Genomic DNA, 17,548 nt, shown 5'->3' with positions numbered 1-17,548 from the left:
TAAGTCTATTCCATGTAACCATTGCTAATGGCAGTGGCTATTCTCTAAGTGAACCTAATAGCAGGTAATGGACTTCTCCTCCAAGAACTTATCCAATCCTTTTTAAACACAGCTATACTACCTGCACGAACCACATTCTCTGGCAACAAATTCCAGAGTTTAATTGTGCGTTGAGTAAAAAAGAACTTTCTCCGATTAGTTTTAAATGTGCCCCATGCTAACTTCATGGAGTGTCCCCTAGTCCTTCTACTATCTGAAAGAGTAAATAACCGATTCACATCTACCCGTTCTAGACCTCTCATGATTTTAAACACCTCTATCATATCCCCCCTCAGTCGTCTCTTCTCCAAGCTGAAAAGTCCTAATCTCTTTAGTCTTTCCTCATAGGGGAGTTGTTCCATTCCCCTTATCATTTTGGTAGCCCTTCTCTGTACCTTCTCCATCGCAATTATCTCTTTTTTGAGATGCGGCGACCAGAATTGTACACAGTATTCAAGGTGCGGTCTCACCATGGAGCGATACAGAGGCATTATGACATTTTCCGTTTTATTCATCATTCCTTTTCTAATAATTCCCAACATTCTGTTTGCTTTTTGACTGCCGCAGCACACTGAACCGACGATTTCAATGTGTTATCCACTATGACACCTAGATCTCTTTCTTGGGTTGTAGCACCTAATATGGAATCCAACATCGTGTAATTATAGCATGGGTTATTTTTCCCTATATGCATCACCTTGCACTTTTCCACATTAAATTTCATCTGCCATTTGGATGCCCAATTTTCCAGTCTCACAAGGTCTTCCTGCAATTTATCACAATCTGCTTGTGATTTAACTACTCTGCACAATTTTGTGTCATCTGCAAATTTGATTATCTCACTCGTCGTATTTCTTTCCAGATCATTTATAAATATATTGAACAGTAAGGGTCCCAATACAGATCCCTGAGGCACTCCACTGTCCACTCCCTTCCACTGAGAAAATTGCCCATTTAATCCTACTCTCTGTTTCCTGTCTTTTAGCCAGTTTGCAATCCACGAAAGGACATCGCCACCTATCCCATGACTTTTTACTTTTCCTAGAAGCCTCTCATGAGGAACTTTGTCAAACGCCTTCTGAAAATCCAAGTATACTATATCTACCGGTTCACCTTTATCCACATGTTTATTAACTCCTTCAAAAAAGTGAAGCAGATTTGTGAGGCAAGACTTGCCCTGGGTAAAGCCATGCTGACTTTGTTCCATTAAACCATGTCTTTCTATATGTTCTGTGATTTTGATGTTTAGAACACTTTCCACTATTTTTCCTGGCACTGAAGTCAGGCTAACCGGTCTGTAGTTTCCCGGATCGCCCCTGGAGCCCTTTTTAAATATTGGGGTTACATTTGCTATCCTCCAGTCTTCAGGTACAATGGATGATTTTAATGATAAGTTACAAATTTTTACTAATAGGTCTGAAATTTCATTTTTTAGTTCCTTCAGAACTCTGGGGTGTATACCATCCGGTCCAGGTGATTTACTACTCTTCAGTTTGTCAATCAGGCCTACCACATCTTCTAGGTTCACCGTGATTTGATTCAGTCCATCTGAATCATTACCCATGAAAACCTTCTCCATTACGGGTACCTCCCCAACATCCTCTTCAGTAAACACCGAAGCAAAGAAATCATTTAATCTTTCCGCGATGGCCTTATCTTCTCTAAGTGCCCCTTTAACCCCTCGATCATCTAAAGGTCCAACTGACTCCCTCACAGGCTTTCTGCTTCGGATATATTTAAAAAAGTTTTTACTGTGAGTTTTTGCCTCTACAGCCAACTTTTTTTCAAATTCTCTCTTAGCCTGTCTTATCAATGTCTTACATTTAACTTGCCAATGTTTATGCTTTATCCTATTTTCTTCTGTTGGATCCTTCTTCCAATTTTTGAATGAAGATCTTTTGGCTAAAATAGCTTCTTTCACCTCCCCTTTTAACCATGCCGGTAATCGTTTTGCCTTCTTTCCACCTTTCTTAATGTGTGGAATACATCTGGACTGTGCTTCTAGAATGGTATTTTTTAACAATGACCATGCCTCTTGGACATTTTTTACTTTTGTAGCTGCTCCTTTCAGTTTTTTTCTAACAATTTTTCTCATTTTATCAAAGTTTCCCTTTTGAAAGTTTAGCACGAGAGCTTTGGATTTGCACACTGTTCCTTTTCCAGTCATTAAATCAAATCTGATCATATTATGATCACTATTGCCAAGCGGCCCCACCACCGTTACCTCTCTCACCAAGTCCTGTGCTCCACTGAGAATTAGATCTAAAATTGCTCCCTCTCTCGTCGGTTCCTGAACCATTTGCTCCATAAAGCTATCATTTATTCCATCCAGGAACGTTATCTCTCTAGCGTGACCCGATGATACATTTACCCAGTCTATATTGGGGTAATTGAAGTCTCCCATTATTACTGCACTACCAATTTGGTTGGCTTCCCTAATTTCTCTTAGCATTTCACTGTCCATCTCACCATCTTGACCAGGTGGACGGTAGTATACCCCTATCACTGTAGTCTTCCCTGATACACAAGGGATTTCTACCCATAAAGATTCAATTTTGTATTTAGTCTCATGCAGGATGTTTATCCTGTTGGACTCTATGCCATCCCGGACATAAAGCGCCACACCTCCTCCCGACTGCTCCTCTCTGTCATTGCGATATAATTTGTACCCCGGTATAGCACTGTCCCATTGGTTATCCTCTTTCCACCATGTCTCTGAGATGCCAATTAAGTCTATGTCATCATTTACTGCTATACATTCTAATTCTCCCATCTTACTTCTTAGACTTCTGGCATTAGCATACAAACATTTCAAAGTTTGTTTTTTGATTGTATTTTTATTCTGCTTTTTAATTGATAGGGATAAGTTAGAATTTTTTAGCTCAGGTGAGTTTTTAGTTACAGGCATTTGGACTACTTTTCTAATTATTGGAACCTCACTGTCGGGATGCCCTAATTCTAGTGCATCATTAGTATCCTTTAAAGATACATCTCTCCGAACCATGCGCTGCTGAGCGACTGTCGGCTTTCCCCTTTGTTCTAGTTTAAAAGCTGCTCTATCTCCTTTTTAAGGGTTAGCGCCAGCAGTCTGGTTCCATCCTGGTTAAGGTGGAGCCCATCCCTTCGGAAGAGACTCCCCCTTCCCCAAAAGGTTCCCCAGTTCCTAACAAAACTGAATCCCTCTTCCTTGCACCATCGTCTCATCCACGCATTGAGACTCCGGAGCTCTGCCTGCCTCTGGTGACCTGCGCGTGGAACAGGGAGCATTTCAGAGAATGCTACCCTGGAGGTTCTGGATTTAATCTTTCTACCTAAGAGCCTAAATTTGGCTTCCAGAACCTCCCTCCCACATTTTCCTATGTCGTTGGTGCCCACGTGTACCACGACAGCCGGCTCCTCCCCAGCACTGTCTAAAATCCTATCTAGGTGACGCGTGAGGTCCGCCACCTTCGCACCAGGTAGGCATGTTACCAGGCGATCCTCACGCCCACCAGCCACCCAGCTATCTACATTCCTAATAATCGAATCACCAACTATGACGGCCGACCTAACCCTTCCCTCCTGGGCAGTAGGCCTTGGGGAGATATCCTCAGTGCGAAAGGACAATGCATCACCTAGAGAGCAGGTCCTTGCTACAGGATCCTTTCCTGCTACATCTGGTTGGTGCTCTCCCATTATGAGACCTTCTTCCTCCAAGGCAGCACCAGGGCTGCCAGTCTGAAGTTGGGACTGGACTACTATGTCCCTGAAGGTCTCATCTATATACCTCTCTGTCTCCCTCAGCTCCTCCAGGTCTGCCACTCTAGCCTCCAGAGATCGGACTCGTTCTCTGAGAGCCAGGAGCTCTTTGCATCGCGTGCACATGTACAACTTCTCACCGGTGGGTAAAAAATCATACATGTGACACTCGATGCAAAAGACTGGGAAGCCCCCCTCTTGCTGCTGGACTGCTGCCTTCATCTCAATTTTGATCAGTTCCTAGTTAAGTTTTAGGTTGCTATGGGATTAGGAATGTGTCTAAGTTCCTTTAAATGTATTAGTGAATTCACTATATGTCTGGTAGTGGCCTACTGGGGTCTGATCGAATTCTCAATAAAGTTTTTGTTGATGGGGTTTTTTTTTTTTTTTTGGGTTTTTTTTTGTGCAAGTGGCACCTGCCTATAAATTCAGGGATGAGCTTGGGGTGGGTGGGCGAGGGGTGGGAGGGTTGGGAATTACAAACAGTCTAACTTTAGTTAGTCAGCCTGAGTGACTCACAGCTCCCTTGATTAACAAATGTTGTTCCCTATTCAAACCTAATCACACTACCTCAACACCTTTCCAAGGTGAGTAACTGAGCTGAAATATTCAACTTTTTTACTTTGGTATATACTGCTCCTAGCTTATTTCTAGCTTCTGGCTACTTTTTGTTGGGTTTTTTTTTTTTTTTTTTGTGGTTTTTTTTTGTTTTTCAATACAATGCACTCAGTTATTTATTAAATAAAACACTTAGCTCTTTAAAAGTCTGGAGGACACTTTAATAGTCAGGCAGACTTTTTAAAAAATAAACACACTACCTACTGCTACCTTATTGACTGACTATTTAAAAATGCAAACAGTCTAACTTGTTTTATTTACTGACTGACTATTAAAGGCACAAACACACAAACACACTAAATAATATTCCCAAATAGTTAACTTTGCCCCAATACTTTTAAAAAAGTCAATGTCAATGTCCCAAGCAAAAACTTACTGATTCCTTTCAGCCACCAGCAAGGTGATCCTCTCCTCTCAGTGTTTCCACTGGAATGTGGGTTACTGAGCTCTTTCCTTCTAATTTATAATGTGCTTCTAAAGTAAATTAGTGCAAAATAATCCCTTAGGAGATGTACACTTCAGTTAGATTTCCTGAGTGACCTTTCAGTTAGATTTCCTGCGTGACCTTTCAGTTAGATTTCCTGAGTGACTCACTGCTGTGCTGATTAACAAAGAATAGCACCTATTCACAAATACACAATAGTACCTATTAACAAAACACACAATCTTCACACTTAGTTAGTCAGCCTGAGTGACTCACAGCTCCCTTGATTAACAAATGTTGTTCCCTATTCAAACCTAATCACACTACCTCAACACCTTTCCAAGGTGAGTAACTGAGCTGAAATATTCAACTTTTTTACTTTGGTATATACTGCTCCTAGCTTATTTCTAGCTTCTGGCTACTTTTTTGTTGGGTTTTTTTTTTTTTTTTTTTGTGGTTTTTTTTTTTTTTCAATACAATGCACTCAGTTATTTATTAAATAAAACACTTAGCTCTTTAAAAGTCTGGAGGACACTTTAATAGTCAGGCAGACTTTTTAAAAAATAAACACACTACCTACTGCTACCTTATTGACTGACTATTTAAAAATGCAAACAGTCTAACTTGTTTTATTTACTGACTGACTATTAAAGGCACAAACACACAAACACACTAAATAATATTCCCAAATAGTTAACTTTGCCCCAATACTTTTAAAAAAGTCAATGTCAATGTCCCAAGCAAAAACTTACTGATTCCTTTCAGCCACCAGCAAGGTGATCCTCTCCTCTCAGTGTTTCCACTGGAATGTGGGTTACTGAGCTCTTTCCTTCTAATTTATAATGTGCTTCTAAAGTAAATTAGTGCAAAATAATCCCTTAGGAGATGTACACTTCAGTTAGATTTCCTGAGTGACCTTTCAGTTAGATTTCCTGCGTGACCTTTCAGTTAGATTTCCTGAGTGACTCACTGCTGTGCTGATTAACAAAGAATAGCACCTATTCACAAATACACAATAGTACCTATTAACAAAACACACAATCTTCACACTTAGTTAGTCAGCCTGAGTGACTCACAGCTCCCTTGATTAACAAATGTTGTTCCCTATTCAAACCTAATCACACTACCTCAACACCTTTCCAAGGTGAGTAACTGAGCTGAAATATTCAACTTTTTTACTTTGGTATATACTGCTCCTAGCTTATTTCTAGCTTCTGGCTACTTTTTTGTTGGGTTTTTTTTTTTTTTTTTTTTGTGGTTTTTTTTGTTTTTCAATACAATGCACTCAGTTATTTATTAAATAAAACACTTAGCTCTTTAAAAGTCTGGAGGACACTTTAATAGTCAGGCAGACTTTTTAAAAAATAAACACACTACCTACTGCTACCTTATTGACTGACTATTTAAAAATGCAAACAGTCTAACTTGTTTTATTTACTGACTGACTATTAAAGGCACAAACACACAAACACACTAAATAATATTCCCAAATAGTTAACTTTGCCCCAATACTTTTAAAAAAGTCAATGTCAATGTCCCAAGCAAAAACTTACTGATTCCTTTCAGCCACCAGCAAGGTGATCCTCTCCTCTCAGTGTTTCCACTGGAATGTGGGTTACTGAGCTCTTTCCTTCTAATTTATAATGTGCTTCTAAAGTAAATTAGTGCAAAATAATCCCTTAGGAGATGTACACTTCAGTTAGATTTCCTGAGTGACCTTTCAGTTAGATTTCCTGCGTGACCTTTCAGTTAGATTTCCTGAGTGACTCACTGCTGTGCTGATTAACAAAGAATAGCACCTATTCACAAATACACAATAGTACCTATTAACAAAACACACAATCTTCACACTTAGTTAGTCAGCCTGAGTGACTCACAGCTCCCTTGATTAACAAATGTTGTTCCCTATTCAAACCTAATCACACTACCTCAACACCTTTCCAAGGTGAGTAACTGAGCTGAAATATTCAACTTTTTTACTTTGGTATATACTGCTCCTAGCTTATTTCTAGCTTCTGGCTACTTTTTTGTTGGGTTTTTTTTTTTTTTTTTTGTGGTTTTTTTTGTTTTTCAATACAATGCACTCAGTTATTTATTAAATAAAACACTTAGCTCTTTAAAAGTCTGGAGGACACTTTAATAGTCAGGCAGACTTTTTAAAAAATAAACACACTACCTACTGCTACCTTATTGACTGACTATTTAAAAATGCAAACAGTCTAACTTGTTTTATTTACTGACTGACTATTAAAGGCACAAACACACAAACACACTAAATAATATTCCCAAATAGTTAACTTTGCCCCAATACTTTTAAAAAAGTCAATGTCAATGTCCCAAGCAAAAACTTACTGATTCCTTTCAGCCACCAGCAAGGTGATCCTCTCCTCTCAGTGTTTCCACTGGAATGTGGGTTACTGAGCTCTTTCCTTCTAATTTATAATGTGCTTCTAAAGTAAATTAGTGCAAAATAATCCCTTAGGAGATGTACACTTCAGTTAGATTTCCTGAGTGACCTTTCAGTTAGATTTCCTGCGTGACCTTTCAGTTAGATTTCCTGAGTGACTCACTGCTGTGCTGATTAACAAAGAATAGCACCTATTCACAAATACACAATAGTACCTATTAACAAAACACACAATCTTCACACTTAGTTAGTCAGCCTGAGTGACTCACAGCTCCCTTGATTAACAAATGTTGTTCCCTATTCAAACCTAATCACACTACCTCAACACCTTTCCAAGGTGAGTAACTGAGCTGAAATATTCAACTTTTTTACTTTGGTATATACTGCTCCTAGCTTATTTCTAGCTTCTGGCTACTTTTTTGTTGGGTTTTTTTTTTTTTTTTTTTTGTGGTTTTTTTTGTTTTTCAATACAATGCACTCAGTTATTTATTAAATAAAACACTTAGCTCTTTAAAAGTCTGGAGGACACTTTAATAGTCAGGCAGACTTTTAAAAAAATAAACACACTACCTACTGCTACCTTATTGACTGACTATTTAAAAATGCAAACAGTCTAACTTGTTTTATTTACTGACTGACTATTAAAGGCACAAACACACAAACACACTAAATAATATTCCCAAATAGTTAACTTTGCCCCAATACTTTTAAAAAAGTCAATGTCAATGTCCCAAGCAAAAACTTACTGATTCCTTTCAGCCACCAGCAAGGTGATCCTCTCCTCTCAGTGTTTCCACTGGAATGTGGGTTACTGAGCTCTTTCCTTCTAATTTATAATGTGCTTCTAAAGTAAATTAGTGCAAAATAATCCCTTAGGAGATGTACACTTCAGTTAGATTTCCTGAGTGACCTTTCAGTTAGATTTCCTGCGTGACCTTTCAGTTAGATTTCCTGAGTGACTCACTGCTGTGCTGATTAACAAAGAATAGCACCTATTCACAAATACACAATAGTACCTATTAACAAAACACACAATCTTCACACTTAGTTAGTCAGCCTGAGTGACTCACAGCTCCCTTGATTAACAAATGTTGTTCCCTATTCAAACCTAATCACACTACCTCAACACCTTTCCAAGGTGAGTAACTGAGCTGAAATATTCAACTTTTTTACTTTGGTATATACTGCTCCTAGCTTATTTCTAGCTTCTGGCTACTTTTTTGTTGGGTTTTTTTTTTTTTTTTTTGTGGTTTTTTTTGTTTTTCAATACAATGCACTCAGTTATTTTTTAAATAAAACACTTAGCTCTTTAAAAGTCTGGAGGACACTTTAATAGTCAGGCAGACTTTTTAAAAAATAAACACACTACCTACTGCTACCTTATTGACTGACTATTTAAAAATGCAAACAGTCTAACTTGTTTTATTTACTGACTGACTATTAAAGGCACAAACACACAAACACACTAAATAATATTCCCAAATAGTTAACTTTGCCCCAATACTTTTAAAAAAGTCAATGTCAATGTCCCAAGCAAAAACTTACTGATTCCTTTCAGCCACCAGCAAGGTGATCCTCTCCTCTCAGTGTTTCCACTGGAATGTGGGTTACTGAGCTCTTTCCTTCTAATTTATAATGTGCTTCTAAAGTAAATTAGTGCAAAATAATCCCTTAGGAGATGTACACTTCAGTTAGATTTCCTGAGTGACCTTTCAGTTAGATTTCCTGCGTGACCTTTCAGTTAGATTTCCTGAGTGACTCACTGCTGTGCTGATTAACAAAGAATAGCACCTATTCACAAATACACAATAGTACCTATTAACAAAACACACAATCTTCACACTTAGTTAGTCAGCCTGAGTGACTCACAGCTCCCTTGATTAACAAATGTTGTTCCCTATTCAAACCTAATCACACTACCTCAACACCTTTCCAAGGTGAGTAACTGAGCTGAAATATTCAACTTTTTTACTTTGGTATATACTGCTCCTAGCTTATTTCTAGCTTCTGGCTACTTTTTTGTTGGGTTTTTTTTTTTTTTTTTTGTGGTTTTTTTTTTTTTTCAATACAATGCACTCAGTTATTTATTAAATAAAACACTTAGCTCTTTAAAAGTCTGGAGGACACTTTAATAGTCAGGCAGACTTTTTAAAAAATAAACACACTACCTACTGCTACCTTATTGACTGACTATTTAAAAATGCAAACAGTCTAACTTGTTTTATTTACTGACTGACTATTAAAGGCACAAACACACAAACACACTAAATAATATTCCCAAATAGTTAACTTTGCCCCAATACTTTTAAAAAAGTCAATGTCAATGTCCCAAGCAAAAACTTACTGATTCCTTTCAGCCACCAGCAAGGTGATCCTCTCCTCTCAGTGTTTCCACTGGAATGTGGGTTACTGAGCTCTTTCCTTCTAATTTATAATGTGCTTCTAAAGTAAATTAGTGCAAAATAATCCCTTAGGAGATGTACACTTCAGTTAGATTTCCTGAGTGACCTTTCAGTTAGATTTCCTGCGTGACCTTTCAGTTAGATTTCCTGAGTGACTCACTGCTGTGCTGATTAACAAAGAATAGCACCTATTCACAAATACACAATAGTACCTATTAACAAAACACACAATCTTCACACTTAGTTAGTCAGCCTGAGTGACTCACAGCTCCCTTGATTAACAAATGTTGTTCCCTATTCAAACCTAATCACACTACCTCAACACCTTTCCAAGGTGAGTAACTGAGCTGAAATATTCAACTTTTTTACTTTGGTATATACTGCTCCTAGCTTATTTCTAGCTTCTGGCTACTTTTTTGTTGGGTTTTTTTTTTTTTTTTTTTGTGGTTTTTTTTGTTTTTCAATACAATGCACTCAGTTATTTATTAAATAAAACACTTAGCTCTTTAAAAGTCTGGAGGACACTTTAATAGTCAGGCAGACTTTTTAAAAAATAAACACACTACCTACTGCTACCTTATTGACTGACTATTTAAAAATGCAAACAGTCTAACTTGTTTTATTTACTGACTGACTATTAAAGGCACAAACACACAAACACACTAAATAATATTCCCAAATAGTTAACTTTGCCCCAATACTTTTAAAAAAGTCAATGTCAATGTCCCAAGCAAAAACTTACTGATTCCTTTCAGCCACCAGCAAGGTGATCCTGTGCTTGAGCAAGACAGCATGTGGGAGTGAGAGAGAGCCTGGGTGTGTGAGAGTCAGACAGCATGTGCAAGAGAGAGACTATGTATGAATGATTGTATGAGAGAGAGCATGTGAGAGTGAGTCCCCGTGTGTGTGTGTGAGAGAGAGAAAGCATGTGAGAAAGAGAACCTGACTGTGTGTTTGAGGGAAGAAGATAGATGGAGAGAAAAGAAATAGAAAAAAAGACAATATGAAAGGAATTGGCAAAAAAATAAGAAAGGGAAGGTGGAACAAAAAAGCCTGTGACCAACCGATTAGAAAACTAAGATCAGACAGCAAAGGTAAAAAAGGTAAAAATAAATTACTTTTTACTGATTGGCACATGTAATCTTTGGTAATGTGCAAGAGTAGCACTTTCTCTATGCGGATCTCACAATATACGAGATCAACATGGAGGAAGTGGAAACCCACGGGGCCCAATAGCCATGCGGCATCAGTGACAGTGACAGCAGAGGAATGAGATAGGCCCCGAGGTTGCTGGCAAAAGAAAGAGAGGGGGTCTGCCTTTAGTGTGTGCATGTGTATGAATGGGTGCCTGCCTGATGGTGTGTCTGTGTATAAGAATGAATGGGTGTCTTCCGGAGGTTTGTATGTGTGAGAATAGGTGCCTGCCTGTGTGTGGTGTATGTGTGTCTGAGAATGAATTGGTGCCTGCCTGGGGGTCTGTGTGTGTGAGAATGAATGTGCGCATGCCTGAGGAATGGTGAGGGAGTGGTGTGAAAATGAATGGGAGCTTGCCTGTGTGTGTGTGTTTGTGTGTATGTGAGGGAGCCAGAGAGAGTGAGCGCATAAGTGTGTATGAGAAAATCCAGGGGAGTAAGAGTTTGTGTGGGGGGGGTGTGTATACAAAAGTTGACATGGAGTAATCTAAGGAAATATTTCTTTGTGGAAGTGGTAAAGACGAGGACAGTATTACAATTCAAAAAAACCATGGTACAAGCACAGAGGATCTCAGAGGGAGAGGAAGGAACTACAAAACTGAGTAGGTGATGTGGATGGGCTGATTGGATGGGCCATATGGTGTTTTTCTGCAGTTATACTCTGTTTATGTTTAGGTAAGTAAGAGAAGCTTGAACTATACTCAGAAGTGGATGGGAAGCCAATGTAGTGACTTAAGAAGAGGGGGTTACAAGGTCATACTGATGTTGAAGAAAGATAAGTCAAGCAGCCAAATTTCTGGAACACTTTGGGATACTACAGATGGTTTAGTTGAGAACGAGCGTCGTAACATACCGCAGCTCAGCAGTAGAAGCCCGGGGTGTGCAGTCCAGGGAACATCTATACAAATTTACATGAGATTTGACACTTCCAGCAGTTTTGCAGAGTACATTAGGAGATCTTCAATCATCAAACCTTGTGAACGATAAAAAAACAAAACAAAAAACAGAATCTTATAAACTTTCTCTGTCCAGAGCACCATATATCCCTACTGCTGTTAGGATCAACAGAATCCTAGTAAAACTGCGACATATGTTGACTGTTTTCATTCACAGTAATATAAAATCTGTAGTTTGCCAGTGTACAGCAGTGCCCTTGTTAGCAGAGCTGTGGTCTTTTAATCTCATTATATAAGCAATTCATGGACAAGCAGATTACTGTCACCCGAAATCCCATCAGAGCATCTGCTGTAGTCAGCTCATAGCAGCACAGGAGCAAGAGGGACCTGACCTGCTGGTAGAAAATAACAGTTGGGCCACTTCAAGTGAGCGATGAGTCTGCTGTTACCACTCTGTATTAGTGGTATAGTGGAGAGCAAGCCCACAGGTAAGAATTCTCTCATTCTGTAGCCTGGAAAAATATCGTACTGCCATTAATTGTTAAACAAGGTTATAATTGATATTAGCCTCCATTTTGGCTGTTATTTTTTGGGGAGGGGCAGGGCATAACATAATCTGCAAATATTGTGTTTTAAGTTGTTTCAGTTCTCCCCATCTGAGCTAACATTTCCAGTGGAATGGCCAGTAACCAACTCACTATTTACAGACTGTAGTAACCAGCAAGGGGCAGATCTGGAATGAATGGGAGCTAAAGTGGATTTGGAAAGGAAAACTAGATAGATTACAAAAAAAGGTTTGTATATGTCAGGGATATTTAGTTGCAAGAAGAAGAAGAGGATATTTTTCAGAGAGTTCTAGGTTAAATATTTTGCAAAGCTGAAAATGTTGTTTTGGGGAGATGTTAAAGGAGAACTGCTGTTGGCTGTACTTACTTGTCTGCTCTCCACAGGTGCTCATCTGACTGTTCACTGTTGTCCTGCTTTCACGGTGTCTTGCTTCCACAGCAGCTTGTTTCTGTTGCTACCTTTGTGTTCATGCTTTTATTCTGCATTGTTTCTAGAGATGTGCTTTGGGTAAAAATTTCGTGTCAGGCTTTGTTTTGGGGCCCTCCCGTGGGAATTTCATTTTTCCCATGGTTCGGGGGTTTTTTTCGGGGGCCCCGATTTTCGGGTTAGTGTGCACTATCGGGAGTTAGTGTGCGCTAACTCCCGCTAGCGCACACTAACTCAAAAATGAATTTTTTCCGAAATTTCGGAAAAAATTCAATTGTTTTCCGGTTCTCCCAAACCATTCCAAATTAGGCAATCTTGTTGACATTGCCTAATTCGGGAAATATGATTGCACATCCCTAATAGTTTCCTTGTTACTGTTATACTGCCAACTGCACTGTATTCAGTGCAGCTGGCTCTAAAGGGTTAACCTCTGACTAAGAAGCAGGGGTGCCTAGGAGTTTTTGCCTGTCTTTTCAGTCAGCTCTGTTCAGTCTGTGTGATTCAGCAGCTAATCTGGCCAACCCTGCAGAATTATTCTCATTTTACCTGTCTTTATTTAAGTGGGGCAGACTGCGCTGGTCGCTGATATCTTCAGTTTATGCACAATTACACTGTTTGTTGTGCCTGTAAATAAAATCTGGAGTTGCAGAAGTGGCATCCTCCTGTCTGCGAGCTCTGGAAGGCAATAACAACATAGCTATATAGAGAACTTAAGAATACTTTCAATTTTCATAACTTTGTTACCTTTGGGTGATAGATAATTTTATAACAGGCTACATAAATTTGTGGGCTGTTATGCACCCAGGCTACACCAGTTTTCAAAGCAAACTTATGAGTGTAAGGTTGCTTTGAAGGTTATCCCAACAAAATTATATGCTCATAGTTCCACCTACTATTGGGTGTGTGTAATTTTGCGAAGAGAATTTAAGTGCTTACTTTTTAAAATAAAAAACTATGTGCATAAGTTCTAACCACACTCAGACTTCATCCCCCCGGAATGTGTCTCCCCTGTCCTCTTAAAAATATGCGCCTACAGGGGTAGATTTTCAAAGGGGTATGCGCGTAAGATACGTGCGTACCCCCCGAAAACCTATCCCAAACCCGGGGCTTGCATGGAAGGGCGTGTCGGGAGGCGTGCCGAGGGGGGCGTGCCGGGAGTGACGCAGCGTTTTGGGGGCATGTCGGGAGTGACGTGCCGTTTCGGGGGCGTGTCCGGGAGCGTGGTTCCGGTCCGGGGGCGTGACAGCGGCCCCTGGACCAGCCCCTGGACCGGAACATGGAACGCAGCAGCTGGCCCGGCGCGCGCAAATTTACGCCTGCTTCCAGCAGGCGTAACTTTCATGATAGAGGTAGGGGGGGAGGTTTAGATAGGGCTGGGGGGGGTGGGTTAGGTAGGGGAAGGTGGGGGGAGGGTGAAGGAAATTTCCCTCCGAGGCCGCTCCGATTTCAGAGCGGCCTTGGAGGGAACGGAGGAAGGCTGCGCGGCTCGGCGCGCACAGGCTGCCGATTTTGGGCAGCCTTGTGCGCGCCGACCCCGGATTTTAATGGATACGTGCGTATCTATTGAAATCCCGCGTACTCTTGTTCGCGCCTGGTGCGCGAACAAAAGTACGCGTGTGCGCAGATTTATAAAATCTGCCCCACAGTGTATATGTGCGTAATTTTATGTACATATTGATAGCACAGTTTTCTAGAAGGCCATTTCTGCAGGTAAAGCACTGCTTAACCTGTACAAGTCTTTCTGAAAATTATCCTCTTAAATAATGGCCCTACCGTAGTTCATTTTGTTTACTAATGATCCTAGAATTATAGACTAGATATTTCATTGTTATATGTTATGTCTCCCTTCAGTATAAGACTAGTGAGTGAAGTAATATGGTTGCTTTATTGTTACATTCATAGAAAATGTGTTCCCTATGGGTTGTTTGTTGACAGTTGATGTCTGCGTATAAGGCGGTTTCCCACAATATCATACTACGTGTTGCAAAATTGACCTTTGGCCATAGAATCTCAGGAAATTGCCCATTTCCCCCTCACCACTCACCAATACTGTTCCTGTTGCCACTTTAGAGTAGGCCCATTGATGATGCTGCTGCTGCTGCTGCTGCCTTCCTACCATGCTGGGTTGATGGCCACTTTCTTTACTTCTTCCCACCATATTCAACGTGGGGCCACCATAGGCTGTCTCTCTAGTATCCTTAAGCTGAATTTATCCCTTTCTATTGCTGTGAGCCACTGGCTATTTCCCTTCTTCTTGCTACTCCATCCCAGGCTGCTGTCTACCTTCCTTCTATTTTGGGTTCCTGGCTGCCTCCTGATGCTCCACACTAGGTCTTGGATCAAAGGCCACCTCTCCCATGGTCCTGAGCTACTGTCTTCTGCTGCTATCCTACTTCCACTACCCTGCATTGACCCAAAGTAAATATCTGCCAGCATGGCTAACTACTGCTGCGAAGAGGCTGTTAAAATCATAAAAGCATCCTATAACAATGGAAAGCATGATCTAATAAGGAAAATAAAGAATGTAAGCACTGTCAAATTAAATGTAAAACATTAATAAGGCAGGCTAAGAGTGGATTTCAGGAAATACAAAAACATTTTTGAGTACATCAAAAACAAGAAGACTGTGAAGGAGTCAGTTAAGCCATCAATTAAATAAGGAGTATAAATAGGTGCTCTTGGAGGATAAGACAATAGTAGAAAAGTAAGTGAATTATTTGCTTTGGTGTTCACTGTAGAGGATTTGGTGAGATACCCATAGGTAAGTGATGGTTCAGAGGAACAGAAATAAATTATGTGAATCTGGCAGAGGTACTAGAGCTAATTGTGAAATCACCAGTACCTGATGGCATTTGCCCCAGAATTCTAAAGGACTTCAAATATGAAATTGCAGATCTGCTATTGGTACTCTGCCACTGATCTTGAGGCCTGAAGAACAACCAACGTAATGCGAGTTTGTAAAAAAAAAAAAAAAAAAGACCCTGGGGTTGATCCAGGTAACTATAGGCTAATGAGCTTGATATTTATGCTGGCTAAAATAGTGAAAGTTATTGTTAAACAAATTACTGGTTCTGTGGATAAACATGGCATAATGGAGAAGCAGCATGGATTTAGCAAAGAGAAGTTGTTCCTAAATAAGATATTAGACTTTTTTTTTTTTAAAGATGTAAATAAACATGCGGGTAAGGCCGAGGAGGTTGATATAGTATATCTAGATTTTCAGAAGGTGTCTGATAAAGTCTTTAAAAAAACTTCTGGGAAATTAAAAATTCATGGGACAGGCAGTGATGTCCTAATGTGGATTAGTATCTATTTAAAAGATAAGGAAGAAAGAGACAATCCAGCAGTGGCGTGCACAGGGATCTGTACTGTGACCACTGGTATTTAACACATTCATTTATGATTTGGAAAAGAAGGGAGCAAGGAGTGAGGTGATCCGATTTGCAGATCCTGCAAAATGATTTGAAGCAGTTTAAAACATTCTTTTTAGGGATGAGGATTGTTATATTGATATTTGTTATTTATATTTTGCTATCAGGATCTTTTAAAGGTTTCTTGGAAACTTTCATTAGGTTTATCTGGGATGGTTTCATTAATATTGAGGGGACAAATTTCAAAAGTGTGTGAGCAGGTGGATTTTGCTCCAGTTTTGAAAGAGAAGGCATATGCATATTTTCCCTTTTGAAAATTGCCATGAGATAAAACTACCTGCCGATGTTTGCTTCTGCTTTTGGTTTGGTTTTTTTTAGATAACATTTTCTGGCCAAAGCGACGTGCATAGTTTCTAAAATAGAAGACTGTGCATGTTGTTGCCTCCTCTGACCCAGTCCCGCATCGGAGAACGCCTCCATGAAACTGTGCATAAAGGTGCAAGGTGTACACTCTTGCCCACATGCAGGGTGGGCGAATTTTTCAGACGGCCTATATACATTTATAAGTGGCTTTTGAAATTTACTTTCTGTATGCATCTGCCATGTTTACCTTATTCTATTTATTGTTCTTATTGTTTCACGGTTTAGATATTGATTGATGTTTTTATTGCATTCATTGTGTAATATTATTGTGTTGTACCTTGGCCTTTGGGCTCGGAATGGAAAACCGTGTAATTAGATAGAAATTGATTGATTTGACTGAAAACACAAGCAGACTGTGAGGAATTGCAGGAGGACCTCATCAGACTAAGGAGACTGGGAATCTAAATGGCAGATGAAATGTAATACGGACCAGTGCACAAAGTGATGCACATAAGGGAAAAACAGTACTGGCTGCCACCACCCAGGGAAAGGACCTGGGAATCACTCTGGACAAATGTGTTGAAATCCTCAGCTCAGTGTGCAGCGGTGGTCAACAGAAGCAAATGGAATGTTAGGAACTATTCAGAAAGAAATGGAGAATAAAATTGAGAATATCAACATGCTTTTGTAGAAAAACATGGTACGACAACACCTTCAGTTATTGTGTGCAGTTCTGGCGTAACCCATTTCAAGACAATGTAGCAGAACCAGAAAAAGTACAGAGAAGGGAAACTGAAATGATAAAAGGGGAAGGAACATGAAAGACTAAACAGTTTAGGGCTCTTCAGTTTGGAGAAGAGATGACTGAGAAGGGATAGGATAGAGATTTAATTAAAATCATGAATGGTGTGGAAGAGGTTAATAGCAAATGGTTACTTACCCTTTCAAATAGTCCTAAGATTAGCAGATGCTCTATGAAACTGCCTTAGTAGCAAGTTTTGAATCTTTATATAATCTCTGTTTCTGCGTTTATTATACTGTTTTATTTTATTTTGATGCTTTGCATTACTATTTATTGCATTATTAATGGTACTTTTAGATCTA

General features: G+C 39.6%; 1 protein-coding gene across 3 annotated transcripts in view; it reads left to right on the top strand.

Annotated features, from left to right (window-relative positions):
- MYLK (myosin light chain kinase) overlaps positions 1 to 17,548 on the top strand; it is a 741,434-nt gene that overhangs the window by 361,839 nt on the left and 362,047 nt on the right. The gene's annotated exons all lie outside the window — the stretch shown is intronic.

This window comes from Rhinatrema bivittatum, chromosome 6, assembly GCF_901001135.1.
Source record: "Rhinatrema bivittatum chromosome 6, aRhiBiv1.1, whole genome shotgun sequence".
Lineage (NCBI taxonomy): Eukaryota > Metazoa > Chordata > Amphibia > Gymnophiona > Rhinatrematidae > Rhinatrema > Rhinatrema bivittatum.
This window is presented reverse-complemented; position numbering and strand designations above follow the sequence as displayed.